Source organism: Coturnix japonica, chromosome 1, assembly GCF_001577835.2.
Source record: "Coturnix japonica isolate 7356 chromosome 1, Coturnix japonica 2.1, whole genome shotgun sequence".
NCBI classification, from domain to species: Eukaryota; Metazoa; Chordata; class Aves; order Galliformes; family Phasianidae; genus Coturnix; species Coturnix japonica.
Window position 1 is genome coordinate 120,119,927 of NC_029516.1, and position 16,915 is coordinate 120,136,841.

Genomic DNA, 16,915 nt, shown 5'->3' on the forward strand with positions numbered 1-16,915 from the left:
CCTTTTTTTTTTTTTTTAATCTCCAAATAGATCATAAATCAAGCATACAGTAGAAGTTTTCATCAGTCTTGAGGCAGCACTCGGCTGTATGGGATATCGAATATCCAAAGGAAATACCATAACTTCTGAGATGTGCTCAGTGTTCTCATTTGTAATTTGTCTCTTAGAAGTATGGCAGCCTAATGTTAATGCCCTTCAGTTAAGTTTTCAGAACCCAAGAAATACATAAATCAGAGGGACCTGCCCAATCTGGCAACCAGATGATTTTTCAGGAAGAACTTAGAGTGACTTCAGAGACTCTTCTTAGCCCTGAATCCCCCACGTAGTGCTTGTACAATTCTGTTTCTGAATGTTTAGCTCATTCTTCTTTCTCACAGTGAAATGCCCATGTAAGCCAAGGGTCCTGGAAACCTGCCTGGTTTGGGCACTGAGTTCAAAATTAAAGGGTTTTTTTTTGCTCAGTTTCCTATGAGAATAAAGGATTATTTGGTCATGTTTTATGTGGTTATACGTGTGCCTTTCTGGCTACATTCTAAATTTGCTGGCCAATATCATTTAAATTCATGAGAAAGGTAAAGATATCAAAACTACAGACTATCTTTAAGTTTTGTGACAATATATGCCAGGCCCTACAGACCCCAGATAACCTTCACAAGAGCTTTCTGACACCAGCCAGTAAGACATTAGCTTGTACTAGTTTCACAGCTTGCAGAACTTGGTTTATGATGTGCAATTGCTTCCTTCTGAATTTAAATTAAGGGGCTTGCATCTGCAATGATTTGTTCTGCACCTGTAAAACTGGTCCTAGTGTAAGATTTAGGAGTAAGATGAAATGGAGCTGCTTGCTGGTGGTGCCTGCTTACAACCAACTGTGGCTCTGACCACGGTGTGGGCAGCTCTTGGGTCTGTGCAGGAGTAGCCTGAAGCAGGCTTCAGGCATACTTGCATGCATCCTCTCATACCTAGAAACAGTGTGTTTTCATGCGTTTAGCCTTAAAAGATAAACATTTTAAAAAGGAAAAGCAGTCAGGAGAGAAATTAAATAGGACCTGTTCGGAATTGGGAAAAGTGTATGGGCTGAGCGCCAGGTTTCCTGAATTCATGGTGGTTGCTCTGGAGAGGTTTTTGTGGGGTAACCGAGCACTTCATCTCCTCCGGCCACAAAGAAAAGAAGTCACAAGTGGGAGAGATTACTAATGGGAAATGCTGTATTATTTTCATAGGTCTAAATGGATGAAGAGTGAATTATCAGGGGAAGCCAAAATCACAGTGAACGCTGCAGCATTTAGGCTTGCTCTTGGCTAGTTGCAATACTGGCGACATACAAAAAAAGCTAGAAACATGGTGTTGTAGATTACATCGACAGGATCCCCTGATGTGGGGGCTCACACATAGCCAGCTGGCTTCTCTGAACTTTCTGAGGCCAGCTTTGCCTGTGGCATGTGAGCTGGGTGGAACAAGAGACAAGGGAAATCACCATGGAAAGGGAGGAGATAAAGAAATTCCCCTTCTGAGTGCCAGCACTGCTACTCACCAGAGCTGCTGACAAATATCACAGATTTTATCTGGAAGGACCGAGGTTTTCCCTGTCATGGATTTGTAGCTTTTCTCCTCCTCCACTGCTCAACGTTTGAGTGCTTCTCGGAGCATGCAGGAGCAAGCTACTCTGATTGCCCTAGATGAGTCATTCCTCCAGATAAGCCTGACTGACTTCAAAACTAAAGTTACTCTGCATTGGGTGGAAAACACCAAGACAGAAGAAAGCAGATTGTAAATGAGAAATTGCTCCTGCCAAACTGCAGTCCCTGTCACATGAAGCCATGCTATTTTGTGTGTGAGGTGAAGTGCTGTTTTGAACTGACTTCAGCTGATCGTAAAACAAAAATGATGTTGTAATTGTCACATAAAGGCTCCTGACATAGCAGGGGAGAAGACTTCAATCTGTCGCAACCTGTTCTCTTTGAGGAAGAAAAGGTGACTGAGAGAGTGTTATTTGGCACAGAACAGTGAATCAGAAGCAGCAATACAGTCCTTTTTCATTTTTTGGATGCATTTACACTTGCTAATGTGCCACTCAGTGCTCTTAAAAACTTAACTCTTCCTTCCTACCTGCCAGCAAACTGAGAATCTACTTTCCTAGAAATGTGCCAGAAAAATGCAGCTTCTTCAGAACCAAAGATTTCAGTCAAATGTGCATTACAGCAGCTAAGACAGCGACTCTTTCACTGCCCTGCGTGTGGGCTGCTCTCCATGTAGGACATTCCAGCTGGGGCATTCCTGCACAGCCCTAAAGCAGAAATACTACCTTTGCATTTTCCCATCTCCACACTTCTAAAAGCATCCAGTCCACTGCCAGAAAGCTAGTTTATGTGGAAAACAGGGCTCAAGCAAGATATAAAGGTGGCTATTCAGACCCTCAGGCTTTGGCTGTAACACCTACTTTATCTTTAAAGAAACTGAGCAATGCCAGTGTAGGACTGAGTGAACCTCCATAGGAGCCTCTTGGTGCAGAACAGTAATGCTGTACAGCCCTGACAGACAGATAGCACTGGGCAGCCACATCACCATGAAGGATTTCCAATGGAATTCTCAAATGGGACAAAAACTGAGTGATGCTTAATATTTTTGCAGGCAAGGAAGAGAAAGACGCTGTGCAAAAAAAAAATCTCTTTTACATTCTAAATGTAGCCATAACCACCAACAGTATATCATTCTGGATCAGAAGGACTTGCTGGGCATAGTAATGAATTTCTCTCCTCTGCTTTCTCAGTTCTGCTTAGATGGCTATCCATAGCTGTATGGCCCTTACTTTCACTATGTATCTCTCACAACATCCATCAGTGAACACTTTGGACCAAATCTATTGTTAATCTTAAGGAGTAGGAGTTTTCAGGTGATAATTAAAGGCAGGATTAGATTTAGAATGAGGGTTAGGGTTGAAAACAGATGGGTCTGAGGTACTTGGTCTGCAGGTACAGCCAACAAGGCCTGATGGGCTACAACAAGGACTAGTCAGCTTTGCTGCGGGTCGTCTTTTTACTGACTTTGTTTGGCTCCATACTGTACTTAGGGTTCACGTGCTTTTCCCCACAGCATAACTAACATACTGTTCTTCAGTCCCAATACCAGCTGCCTTCATCCACCCCTGCCAAGCTTTCAGGATTTACCACTTAACACTCCTGCAGCCTCATGTCCACCAGCCCCTCCTTTAACCTTTTCTCTAACACTAGTGTACTCAGTGTACTTCTGTGGCTCATAACTGCTCCAGGGTTATTTAAGCCATTTGCTCTGGTGGCATTTGTACACAGTTCAGCCCAGTGGGCCTCCAAGGACTTCCAATGTTGCTAGAAGTCATTCAGCCTGCATACTGGACACTTGACCTGAGGTAACATGGGTCAAGGAGGAGCCAGGTACATGAAGAGGTTTGTCTCAGAGCCTGTGACATTCCAATCAGAGCTGTTGCTTTGTGGGATTCAAATAACTAAGGATGATAGAGGCAAGAGTGATAAGAAACTTCACTCATTAGCGTATGTTGCATGTAAGTAAACAAAGCCTAGAAAGCTGTAAGCTGCTTGACATCTCACATAAGTGATTGATGCTCCACTTGCTCATTCGTTCCAGCTGAACAAGTCACTGACCAGACACAGTTCTTTTCAGCGGCAGAGACACAGTCTCAAGAAACCGTTTCTTCTTCTGTCATTTTAAAGTAGGGCTGCAGTCTTCAACTGTATTGTTCCTACACTATGTGGATATGAATCCTCATTAGCTTCTAGATGCTTGTACCCAGTGTAGGGTAGCCCTTGCTGGAACATGTCCATTTGGCAAGGCAGGGAATCCATACTTGTTCCACATCATTTCATATGAACAGCAGTTTAATTTCAGTAAGCTAATAATAGCCCATAAAATCTTACGTATCTGCAAAAAAGAGTCCCCACAGCTGCAATTTTTGAGTTTAAGAGTTTATGCTGTGCAAGGGTGAGTAGTGAGGAAGAATGAGAGAATGAGAGAATCACAGAATGGCTTAGGTTGGAAGGCACCCCAAGGATCATCAAGTTCCAACCCCCTGCCACAGGCAGGGCCACTGACCTCCAGATCTGCCACTAGACCAGGCTGCCCAGGGTCCCATCCAACCTGCTCTTGAATACTTCCAGGGATGGGGCATCCATAGGCTCTCTGGACAGCCTGTGCCAGCACCTCACCACTCTCTCTGTGAAGAATTTCCCCCAACATCCAGTCTAAACCTTTCCTCCTTGAACTTAAAACCATTCCTTCTTGTCCTATCACTGTCTACCCAAGTAAAAAGTTGATTCCCCTTCTTTTTATAATCCCTTTTTAAATACTGGAAAGCTGCAATGAAGTCTCGCAGCCTTCCCTTCTCCAGGCTGAACAAGCACTGTTCCTGCAGACTGTCTTTGTTAGGGAGGTGCTCCAGCTCTCTGATCATCTTTGTAGCCCTCCTCTGGACCCTCTCCAACAGCTCCACATCTTTCCTGTACTGTGGGCCCCAGAACTGGATGCAGTACAGGAAGCCTATATGTTGACCCAGGCTAAGGCTTAGTCTTGTGTTTGCATAAGGAAGCCAACAGTGAGGTTTTGTTGTTGTTTGTAACTGGAATATTGGTAAGTCTGATAAGATCCGATAATAAATACAGATCTCTGGGTCCAAACTCTAGTTTTGTCCCTGACATTAAGAATGAAACTAACAGAAACTAAAGTGTGTTATTCCCAGAAAGCCCTTGAGCTGGTCCTGCTTTACTGCACTCCTACTCTCTGAGCTTCCTAAGCTTTGTTTTTCCTGGCTCTACCATTTGCTTTTTATCCCCCACCAGTCCCCAGCCCTAACCTCAGTTCTGGTCATGCCATCAAAAGATGAGAGCAACTCAAGTCTGGAGACTTGATGAAAATCTGCCTGTGGGGCTGGAGAAGCTGTAAGTATAGTCCAAGGACAGTCCCTGAACATTGTCCTGTGTTATTTTTTAGTTCTCTTTATGCAGAAGTATAGTATTATCTGTAGATATGAATCATGAAATGTTTATGGATGAAGATTATTCTTTCTTTCCCCCAAAGCCCCATTGTAAAATGGGCACCTCTTGGAACAAATACAAGCTTTATGCTGTCGTTGGCATTTTGACACTGATTTTGACAAAGTGGAAATGCAGTGAGTCGGTGTAGTCAGGGTCATTGTAGTTGTTCTATTAACATGATGCATGTTTTCCTGGGCATTATCTCCAAGCTGTTTTCACAATAGAACTGAATCGATGTATCTAATTCCTGTTCACATGCATTCGTTTTACTTACCAGTGAAAACTGATGTTACCAGTCTTTGATAAGCACTTAAATTAATTCCTTCCAGAGGTTTGGTTTAATGCCTTTCATCCTGATGGAGTTGAATTAGTAGGACTAACTACTTAAGAGAACAGAAGAAGAAAGTAAAACATTTTAGGATTAGATATTCAAGACAGGTTTTCATATTAGCATATTAAATCCATAAAGTACAGGTGTTAAAAGGGACTTTAGTTACCCTCTAGCAAGCTTTTGGTATGAGCAGAACCTGTGCACCCTAAGACACAGGCTCCCCAGGTGGGTACAAGAGTGTGAGACAAAAGGATGCATTGTAAATCAATGCAAATCAAAATGTAAAATTATTTTCCTTAGTTTGTTAAAAACAGCCTTCAGAGTCTCTTTGCTGCTCTGCCCAGCAGAACCATTTTCCCATGTGAAGCCTTGGATGGGGCACCAACAAATTTGATATTAGAAGGTCTACAGTCACATTAGGTCATTTAGGAATACTTATTCTGAGAAAAAAAGCCTACACCAATGGGCACCACCTGTGAGTATCTTTTACATTATGTTCAAATGAGGCACTTCTAATGTGAAGAGCTGTTAGGTATCTTGCAACTAGTTACTTTTTACTGAAGATTTCAGAAAATCCAAATTTGTCCAGTAAAGAGAAGATGTATTTCAATTTCCCATTAACCAGATGCAGGTTGAACTGGATGCAGGTGTTCACTGAAACCTTCAACAACACATTTTATCTCTGCTTTCCATTCCCTCCTCATTTTTTTTTTTTTTTTTCCCAGTGCAAAATAGGAAATATAAACTTAGAGAGCATGAGAAAGACCTGAATGTATTTGAGAAACTTACTTTGTCAGATAGAGCAGGAGAATGTGCAATGTTTAAAACAGTGGCTGAAACGTTACCCTTCAAAGTATTTTCCATACGATAAAGTATTTCCAGACAGGTTATTATGAAGTCACTATGCTGTATTAGCTACATCCCGTATATGAATGCTGATTTTGCAAACATTTCTTCTAGAAAGATGGATTTGTGTCATATGAATGTATGCATTTTGACCTTTAGCCTGCTTATATAGCGTCTCTGAATCTTAGGAACCCGCTTGCTAATGGGTCAGTAATAGCAGTACTCTCTGTTTTCATTTTTCTGGTTATTTACTCATTAATTTTACTTCTTTAGAGATATGTCAACTAGCCAGAAACGTCAAGAAGCACTTTGTGTGCATTACAGCTCTGTCTTTAATACTAGGCCTTTCTGACAGTGCTCAAAAGCCAGGATTTTTTCTCTTTTTCTTAGAAATATGCCCTTTTTTTCTCAGACATACGTCTAGAGAATTTTATATGCGCAAACAAAATTAGGTATAATACTGTTCTTATTCATAAAGAGGTAAATAAAATTTAGTCTTAACATGAAACATGGAGGTATTTCAGTTTTTCTTTAAAGGGGAGAAAAGCTCAGGAAACTTTTACGTTTTGTACCTGAAGGCATTTCCAGAAAGCATAAATCTCTGTCTGGGCTACATTTCTGTAGCTGAAATCAGAGAGTGTATAGGGCTAGATGTACTGAGGTGGGAACGTCCATTAGGAGTGGGCGGCAACAGCAGCCCTGGAGGGTAGAGTAGTGGGGGATGTAGCACCTCTGGAAACATTTACTTTGGGGAAGTTTTTGCCCCTTAAAAAAAAAAGGCATTTGAATCTGTATTCTCCTAAACATGCATCTCCGCTGTTTTTCAGAAACACAAAGAATATATCTGAGCTCTTTGTCATGTTCCCTCCTTTTCTACCATGTCTGCTGAGAGTCATAGAGTCATCCTCCTTTATCTTCTAAAACGCGATGAATGCAAATCAGCATGCATTGTAAGCTCAAGGAAATTTAATGTAAAGGGAAAAGAGTAACTTCCATGGCGACTTTGTCCTGCAGGATCCCTACAGCCAAAACCAGTATAAAACTCCAGGGGAAACTGGTACATCATCATAGCATTTGTTTACCTAGCCCTTTCTAAGCTCTTTCTGTTAAAGACCAGCTTATCACTCAGATTTGTTTCCTTCCAAAAAAGGGCAGAATCATGCCCATGTTTGCGTCCAAGGAACATCCAGCGTGGCTTAGTGAGAGGATCTTAGAGCAGTTCTGTTGCTGACTGGCTTCTGGTGCACGGAGCAACTATTTCAGGAGGGCTTTGGTTTATGCCAGAGACTGGCAGCCAGCCAGCAGAAGCCCATGCTCTGCTCCTTCTGCTCTGGCTTCATTTTCTGCCTTTGTCCTCTGCACCCAGCCTGAGAGCCACGGGCTGCTCTGAAGTCCTAGGCCTTCCCTAGTTGCTCTGCTGTGGCTCTGCCTCATGACTCCATGAGGTCAGCCAAGAGCCAGTCTTCACCTCCCACTCACTGAACATCAAGCCTCAGAAAGCAGGACAGGCAGAGCGGGTCATTTGCTCTTTGTGCTATCCTATTGTTTCGTTAGCATTTAGCATGCCTCTGAAATAGGGCAAAATGCTTTATTTTTTCCCAGATTTCCTGAGGCTGTATGTTCCAGTGGTCGCATTTGCCACTCACCTGGCAGGGGATCAGATATGGGCAAGAGACGTAGAGCTTGAATTAGATATTGCAAGCACCAAGGTGTGCAAGTTGCTTGTGTGTGCTTGAGTAATGACAATGCTGAGGATAGTGGAGAAGAATCCCCCAGGAGCAGAACATGAACATTAATTATAGGGGGGAAAATATATTATTAACATCAGACCGCACACTACAGGAGATCCCAGTGTGACTATTAAAGGAAATTAATTACCACCTCTCTTTACCTTTCAGATCAACTCTTCTTTATAATGAGAATAATTCCTTCTTTGTTACCATTGGTATTATCAGCTGTGTGAGAACAGTTTTTCCTGGTATTCCATTCACTGGTATTGTGTATCTGTGTAGTCTGAAAATAAATATTTGCAACAGATGCATTGCATTCCCTCTGAGGGGAAGTCCCACAAGCCCAGGCTCAGGCTCTGTAAAACAGATCGGCATGTTGAAATACTGCTTCCTCTGCACTGATAAGTGTGAAATAGCATCAAAATCATTCTCTGTGGCAAAACCAGGAGCAGGATTTAGGAGATAGTACAGGAGACCTCTTTTCCATTCCCATTCCTCTCTTTATGTCAGAGTAGATGAAAGCCAGGAGATGCTCTTACTTTTTTTAAACTAATCCTGCTTCTCAAACCCTTTCCCAGATCACCAGTGTATTTTCCAAATACATCTTGTGTAATCTCACACAATACATTTTTGCTGGTAAAGTCAGAATTGAGGTCAAAACTGGACTAAAAGAAAACTCATTACAACTTCAACATCCGTAATCCACCCTGAGGAGAGAGATGAATGCAGCGAGCAGGCTATGCATGCATTGTTCCATTGTGCTCTTGATTAACTTATAATTCACAAGTGAGGGAGTGTGAAGGAAACTACTGAGTGATGGAAGGTCACCAATTCCAAGAGGAAATAAACGATATATAGGCATCCCATTCATCACTTTATTTGTGTAACATCGTTTTGGAATCTGTCTCTCTAGGGTAAAGCCCGTTTAAAATCTTTTAATATTTTGCAAAGACAAGGCTGGAAGCTTGTGTAATCTTAGTGACAAAAGAATCGTATATAAAATCCACATCACCCCAGGGCTGCCAGCACCTTTTTTTTCTTGAAGAGGCCACTAATTTCCCCAATTATTCCTGTCCTTGGATAGAGGCCATAAATGCTCATGATTCTTTCAACGCCTCATGAAGATCTGCTATCATCCTATTACTTCCAGATCATAACAATCCTATGTGCTTCTGTATGGCTCACCTTCGCCTTCCAGGGAGATTCAGCTTCTCAGAAAATCCTAATTATGGACATGGCTCTGATTAGTGTCAGGTTTCCAAATTCTGGTACCAAGAAATATTTGAACTGCATGCATGATCTCCTCGCCTCATCCACAATTGCACCCACGGTTTCTACAGACTAAATGTATTGATGAGCAAAAGCTGTACAGCAAAGAAATTGCATCAATTACTCCCTTCATTTGTAGAACAGCAGCTACCCCTTAAATATGCAACAAACTCCTGAACTGGCAGCTTCCTTTATCGCAGTGAAATGGAAGCAGTATAACAGTAGCTGGTCTAAATGTGGAAATAGAGATCAGCATTTGCACTGGCCATTTGTAAAGGCTGTAAGAGTTTGGCTAAGATAAGAATTAAAAACAAAAAGTGGTTGGTAGAACAGACATCTTGTGCCAGACAGAGAAAAGAGCTGCACATATATCCCCAATCTGCTTCTACTGTTAAAATAATACTATAGCAATAGGACAGCTAGACATGCTTGAAACGCTCTCACACTTTATTTTCTTCCACAGTTTATTGCAGAAATAATAAGCACACTGTGCTGCACAGAGTCAAATTGACGCACGTGATCTTCTGCATTATTGGTGGCTAATACGATTGCTCTGGAGCAGGTCAGTGCACATTCTCACTTTCAGTTACTTTGGACAAATGCAAACTAAGTGTACCGTGAAAAATTTCATCACATAACATGGCGTCCAAAAGATGATGTATGTCACTACTGTGATATTTTTATTATGCCTCAGAGAAAACCCATTTTAATGCACAGCTGCAAAAAGAATCACAGATTTTAGAGGAGAAAAGATCCAGAGTAACTAATGTGAACCAGCATTTTCTTCTACGTGTACCAGCAGAGCTGCAAAAATGCATGATGGGACATCATCTGCTTTTCTCCACATACAATTTGGTTTTTTTATTCAGATAGGATTGAATTAAGTCTTATCTGTGGACTTTGTAACAGTGCTTTTAAGGAAGGTAGTGAGTCGCTAGGTAGAGAAATAAGAGAAAGCTGTAGCATGCACATGGGATCTTGAGGCACAGAGGAATAGAAACAGATTATTAAAGTTAATTCTTAAATCCTGTAGAGAGCTTTTTTGGTCAGCCCGCTATGCAGCAAATAGAGGAGTAGTGGTATGACCACAAAAACTTCAGCCCAATTGTCACGTCTCTAGGGTGGCTGGAGCTGTAGGTGGGCACATTCCTTGTCCAAAACGTGACTCCTTATTAGCAGGATACCTGTCTGTGGAAGGGCAGCAGCTGCAGCTCTCACTCCTTCCAGCTCTGCTTTTGTGGCTCAGCATATACGACTAGGCCATAACTCCAAGCCAGGTTTACAGGGCTTTAGCCCCTTTTCTTTCAAAGGACTTGCTGCTGCTTTTTACTGATGTGAGAGCAGAGCCTCCTGGTCTCCTCCTTAGGGCTGAGAGTGAGGGTAGAGAGTCCCAGTCTCTTCATCCCGATTGAGCACTGCAGGAGGCCAAGCTTGGATGGGGCGATGCTGGAGAAGGGGAGGAGGAGACGCTCCCTGGTGGAGGGGCTGATGTCAGGGCAGGCTGAACAGCTTCGCAGACTCCAGAGTGGAACAAAATCCAGACTGAGCCAGAGATAATTGGTTTGATAGTCTAAGAATAAGGAAGCAGCAGATGTCTTTGAACGCATTATAAGAGCAACAGGTCAGAGACCTGGCTCATGGTGATTAGGTTTTGAGAGAGCAGTAGTAGAAGCCTGTCTTCAGAAATTTGGCGCAAAACTACGGTCCTTTTTTGAACATCTCTTTGGGATGACAACCTATGATCCTTCTTTTTTTTTTTTCCTCACTATGGTTTCCACATGAGAGCATCTGTTGTGGTCTGCACTCCAGCCCCTCAGTAGCAGACTAGAGAGAGAAAAGTATCTGGATCTATGAGAAGGATAATACAGGGGAAAGTATCAGAGAGCCTCTGTTTCCCACAGTCTTCTTAGATGTGTATTACTATTGACTGAAATACATATTAATATCCATGGCATAATCTGTGCAATTCCTAGCAGCACCTGCATCTCTTTCAAGGTTTCTCATCCACACCTTGCCCAGCCTTTTATTTCTTATCCTATATGACAAAAAACCCATCCTAGCAGCCAGGTAATCGGAATGCAATGGAAAAATAGCTGAAAGCTAGCAATGAATTTAGGAGCTGTGCTAACCATTTGGAGATTTATTCTCTTTTTCTTTTTCTTTTTTTTTTTTTTCATTCCTGGATAATGGGTAAGTTAGAACCTTTCAATATTTCAAAAAGAGAGCAGTAGAAAATATCCCTGGGGAAAGGCTGTGTAAGCTCTGATCCTGTATCTGAAGTCCAGCACCAATATTTTCTCTAATGAAAAAAGTAATTCATTCAGCTAAAAGAGAGTGAGTTTGACTTTGAAAATTAAAATCAATGCTTTAATTCAATACGCATACAATTACCAGCTGTCAAATGGCATGTGATGCACTTTTACTTGGAGAAATAAAAACACCGCCACAAAAGACCAGAAAGGAGGCGTTTGACAAATGTTAGGGTTTTCATAATGAACATTTTTTGTGTTTTTGAATGCAATGCTGCAAAGTTAGGCATCACAGATGACAGAACATTATGCAGAGGGCATAAAAGGACCGATGGTGTTTTTCAGAGCACATATCACTGCTTCCTGTAATGTTCTGTTGTCACAAATATATGGTGATTAGCTATTTATCAGAGTGAAAGCACATCATAAAACATTCCACATATCATTGAGTTTCTAATAATCTGTGTCACTGTAAAGATTAATACATTAAGTCAGTCCGCGTAACTTCATAAAATACGTTCCTTTGCCAAGATTTGTGTTGGCTTTAGAAAACAGTGGGTGAAATGGGAACATCTACTTTTGTTGTCTGGTATGTGAAATTCAGGCTTGTTTTTTTTCTCTCCGGGACAACAATGTTTTGAGTAATAAGAATTGTACCCAGTAGTGTTGTCAGCATGGGAAGATCTCACCTGCCTGCTTTACTAACACAGTCCTACTCAGTCTGTATTTTGGAACATGACTTACCTGCGTTGAAGCTTTCCAAATTCTTCCACCACGTTAAGGCACACTGAAGACCAGGACTGCATATCAAGGTCAATATTTTCAATTTTGGGTGCTGAGAGTTAGGCACTGAAATCCGTATTTAGTCATCTAACTACCTCTCTAAACACCCACAGGTTCTTCAATTTCAGTGATTTATCACTACACATGTTTCCACCAATCCTTCCCCAGAGCCCCATGGTGTCTAAGAATACACTGGAAGTTGTATTTTATTTGAAAGATAGCAAGTGTAATTACTGTTTCTAGGGGGGTGGGGAGGAGGGGGGAAGAAAGATACAAGCCAACCTTAACACTGCAAAAGGGGAATTATTTTGAATCACAGAAAATGTCTAAAAATCCATCCACATATTCATGCAACTCAAACATACTCCCATCACCAGCTTAAAAATCTCATGTTTAAAAATGTTGCTCTGAGCCCACTCGGAAATGCATGATTCAAAATGAGATTAGTGATGAATCCAAAGGAAATATAACCTTCTCAGGTTGGAGTGTGGCTGATGACGTGCAGCCCCAGTTCAGAGGGGAAGGTAGGAGTTCATTTAGATTGATTTATTAATGTTTTTCACAGCATCAGTAAAATACTTGATAATTAGTGGCAGAGAAATATGACTTGAGCTAAAATCCTCCATAAATTAAAAGTATTTAATTTAATAGCAATTTAGAGGATTTTGCAAAGTGCCAGAGCAAGATAACTGCATTTGCAGAGGAGGTTAGATTGAGAGAACTGCCTGCTGGACTGATGCACATAATGTATCTTTATAGCCATGCGATTCACCATTCAGCAGCAGTAGTACTATCCTTCCCATCAATATTTCCATGAAGCGAGAGAAAAAAATATATCAGGAAAAATGTTCTCTCGCATTTCATTCTTTGCTCTTTAGCTGACTAAAAATTTACTGCACGCCTCACAGTGCAGTTTAGGACTCGGCATTATTTCTCGGGATAATGTCAGTTTTAAAATAGCCTGGAATTAGACTGTGGACAAATTGAAGCTGCTCATTCCAGTAAAACATTTCTGAGTTAGGAGGAGATGTGTGAAGCCTTTTAGTGGCTTTCCTGTTTCAGCTCCCTTTGCCAAACCTAGCTTAGACCCTTTTGCCCACCTGTACAGCAGCAGCTAAACTCCATCAATCCATCACCTTGTTGCCCATATGCTCACCAAGCTTTAGGTGGCTTGGCAGTGCTCACAAGTACCCAGACACGCATCTCCAATACATGCAGCATGTCACTGATGGCAGTGCTGGTGCAAAACCTCTGAACTGTGCATGGAGTCCAGGATGAGAAAGGGATGTGGGGTCAGAGTTGGCTTTGCAGATGGGAGGAGGTGCTGGCTTGGGGTGCCATGGGGAAGAGGATACATGGCAGGGAGGAGATCAAAATACCTGTGGTTGGGTTCCCAAAATGTGCATCTCAGCCATTTTGGCTGCCAGAAGTTGAAGCAAGAAATTTGTGTTTCTTGACAGTGGGTAGGTTGGACAACAGTGGAGCAACATGTAAAAAGGCGAGTGATATATAGGCAGATGTGCCTTGCAAAAGTGCTCATTAAAATTTCTGTGTCATCTTCATTAAGGGAATAGAGAGCATTTCACTTAGAAAATACAGGGTTTATTCTTCCTGTCCTGTGTCTTCAAGGGTGAAGCGATTCAAAACAGAAGGTGAGAGTTTTCAAAGGAGAGAACTACAGGGATGGGGCTGAGATTTGGATGAGGATTGCCCTCTTTTTCCAACACCCATTTGAAAAAGCTCTGCTCTGCTTTGAGGGATTTGAGAGACTCCTTGCTGCCAATTTTAGGAGTACTGGAACACGTTCAATCGTAGACAGAAAGGATAAAGTGTACTTAATTCTCTGCACTTTGGGGTGGTTTACATTGGCACAGCCTGAAAGGTTTAGAGTTCTGAAGTTTACACATTCACAAAGTCTTGGTGTTCAGATTTAACACCATGTACTTTTTTTTTTCACTTGAAGTAGGAAACAATAGGAACCATCAGAAAAGCTTTTTTCAGCAGCTTGCCTTTTGAAGTATGCAAAGCAAGGTGAACGGTTGGGGGAAAAAACACCCAAATATTGCTCTGATTTAAAAAAGCAAAAAAAAAATCCCCATACCCAAATACCCCCATAGTAATGTGGCAGTAGGATGTATGAAAATAAAGTGCTGTCATATTGGATTTTATACTACTTTTGTCATAGTTTCTATACATTAATATCTTTTCTGCTGGCACTGAAGTTTCTACAGTTTCTACAGACACCCTCGAGACTGCTTGAAACCCAACAGACAAGAGCAACAACAGCATCCCCCTGACCAACAATCCTGATCCATCTCGTAACAAAAGCTTTTCTCCTGGTTTCCTAATAATGCTGTCAGGCTCTCAGTGAGTTCTTCTCCCAGTCTGTACTCATATCTGAGATTGCCTCAGCCCAAGTGCAATACATTGAGGTTGGCCTCATTGAACTTCATTAGATTCTCATGGGCCCACTTGTCCAGGTCACACTGGATGATGTCTCTTCTTCCTATTGTGTCAACTGCACCACTCAGCTTAGTGCAATCAGCAAACTTGCTCAGGATGCAGTCAATCCCCCTGGGTATGTCATTGATAAACATACTGAAGTATAGATACACTGTAAAGAGTCTGTCTGCAAAGTAGCTAGAGCTGATTTTCTTAGATCACCTGCAAAAATCATGGTATGCTGAAGGCGTTCAGGTCCTATTTTTGAATCTGTGGTGCTTCAGTAATGGCAATGGCACTGTGTTTGAAATAAAATGCTCTTTAGCATGAATAGAGAGCTATGTCTTTTTTTTTTTTTGGCTTCGTGATTTTTACCCCTGGTAATTATGAATGATATGTAAGAACATGCAACAATTCAGGCTTTTTGGGACACACACTTAGTGTATCTGTACAAGTATGACACAGATGGCAAATAAAACAGCAAGTCAGCCTGACATTCTGACAGCAAATTTGCTTGCAAGGGGGAAGGGTAAACGCACATTCAGAACTGAAAGAAGAGCCCATCATAGCCAAAACATGCTTTCCTACCAATATCATTTGGCACAGAAAAGATTTGTTATTTTGCAGTTCTAACTTTCACAGTAGATGAGCATGAGGTGAATCAGCAGATCAGTGCTTCACTATGGTTTTCAGAGTGCCTTTATTCTTTCTTTTCAAAGTTAATATCTGGCAGAGGCATAATTTGATGCTTTGCTATAGGGCTTTTAATGACTTCTCCGTTTCTGGAACACAGCAGCTGAATGATTATGCTAACATTTAAATGCACTTTATACTCTCTGGACTATATCCTGCATTTAGCCCGTGTTCAAGAGGACATTATATTGAGACATTCTGAAACCTCTATTCCATTTTAGTCAATAGGGAGAGTTTCCTGTAGAGTAAGAAGTAGGGAGATGCTTGAGTACGAATAAAAAACATAAACAAAAGCAGTTATAGTTTGCTCTCATTACTCCATTTCATCAGTTTAAAGCTGTTCTTATGCCAAACAGCACTGGGTCACCAGAATGCATCTTGTCTTTAAAAATCAAGTCTGACCACGTATTTTCTTGCATAAGAGCCTCAAGAAGATATCTTATTATCTGGGGCTAGATCCATTTTAATGCATCCTAAATAACCCGATTCAGGACCAACTGTGTATCTAAATTAATTATTTCAGGTGCTGCATTCATATTGAACTTCAGCCATAAAATCTGTAGTCTTAAGCATTGCTCAGGATCCCCCTATTTCCAAGCAGCACCCCTCAGAAGAGTTGCCTGGCAGGAGGCTCTGCCCTGGGCACCCCATAAAGCAGCACTGGCTGCCTCATAAGCTCCCTGCGCAGCACTGCAATGCCACGTCACACAACACAGAGCTGTTTCACCACAAAAATAGAATATCTATCAATTACGGTTGAGGAGACAAACCTCCCTACGAATTTCAGATAAAATCCCCTGCTACTGCTGACACCGATAGCAGGAAAAGAGAAACAAGGTGCAGTAACGACTGATGAATTGGAGAATTTCCCATGCAGGAAGACAATGTTGCCCATTAAAGCTGGATTTGCACTGTAGAATGGTTATGCAGAAATTTCTGCTGGTACTGTACAGGCTTTAGTCTGTTCTCGTGCTCTATTTATTTGTTTGCTCAGGTTTTGCTTGTTTTCATTGTCATCATTTTTCATCACGCTGACCTGTAAGAGTTATCATTACCCAAAATGAATTAAAAAAGAACAGGAAATGTGATAAGTTCAGTGCAGCAAAGATTTGATTTTTTTCTCTCTTAGCATTTTGCTTTTCAAATCACTGTATTCCCAGTAGCACAACAAAAATCATTTGCTTTAATGCAATCGCTAATAACGATGGTATCAACACAAACCTCTGTTTGTTCATATGTTGAGCTCATTGAATAAAGAAGCTTATAATTTATCTGTGTAGAAGCTTTTAATTAGTTTTCTGAATTTATTCCAGAGATTAATGGGCAGATAATATTTAATATATGCTTTATTGTTTTCATTTCTTTATTGAGGTATCTGAATTTGTATGCTGTTCCACCTTTGATCTTTTACTCTCTCTGTGTTAGTAACTGTGAAATACTTGTCTGCAATCAGATTTATAAAGAATTCCAGCCCACTGCAACTGGGTGGTGGTGGGCGGTTTGTAATGTAGGACACAGCAAGTTCTACTCTGTCAGGGATTATAAACC

General features: G+C 41.4%; 1 protein-coding gene across 9 annotated transcripts in view; it reads left to right on the plus strand.

Annotated features, from left to right (window-relative positions):
* The window catches only part of NPAS2 (neuronal PAS domain protein 2), a 90,989-nt gene that overhangs the window by 18,851 nt on the left and 55,223 nt on the right, over nucleotides 1–16,915 (plus strand). For 2 of the 9 annotated variants that reach the window (XM_015850447.2, XM_015850438.2), the window contains exon 2: nucleotides 9,664–9,762. The exons of 6 other annotated variants lie outside the window; for them this stretch is intronic. The gene's annotated coding sequence lies outside the window, so the exon portion shown is untranslated. Of the gene's footprint in view, nucleotides 1–5,714; nucleotides 5,831–9,663; nucleotides 9,763–16,915 lie in introns of those variants that run through there. One more of the 9 variants, XM_015850428.2, reaches the window with a different exon arrangement.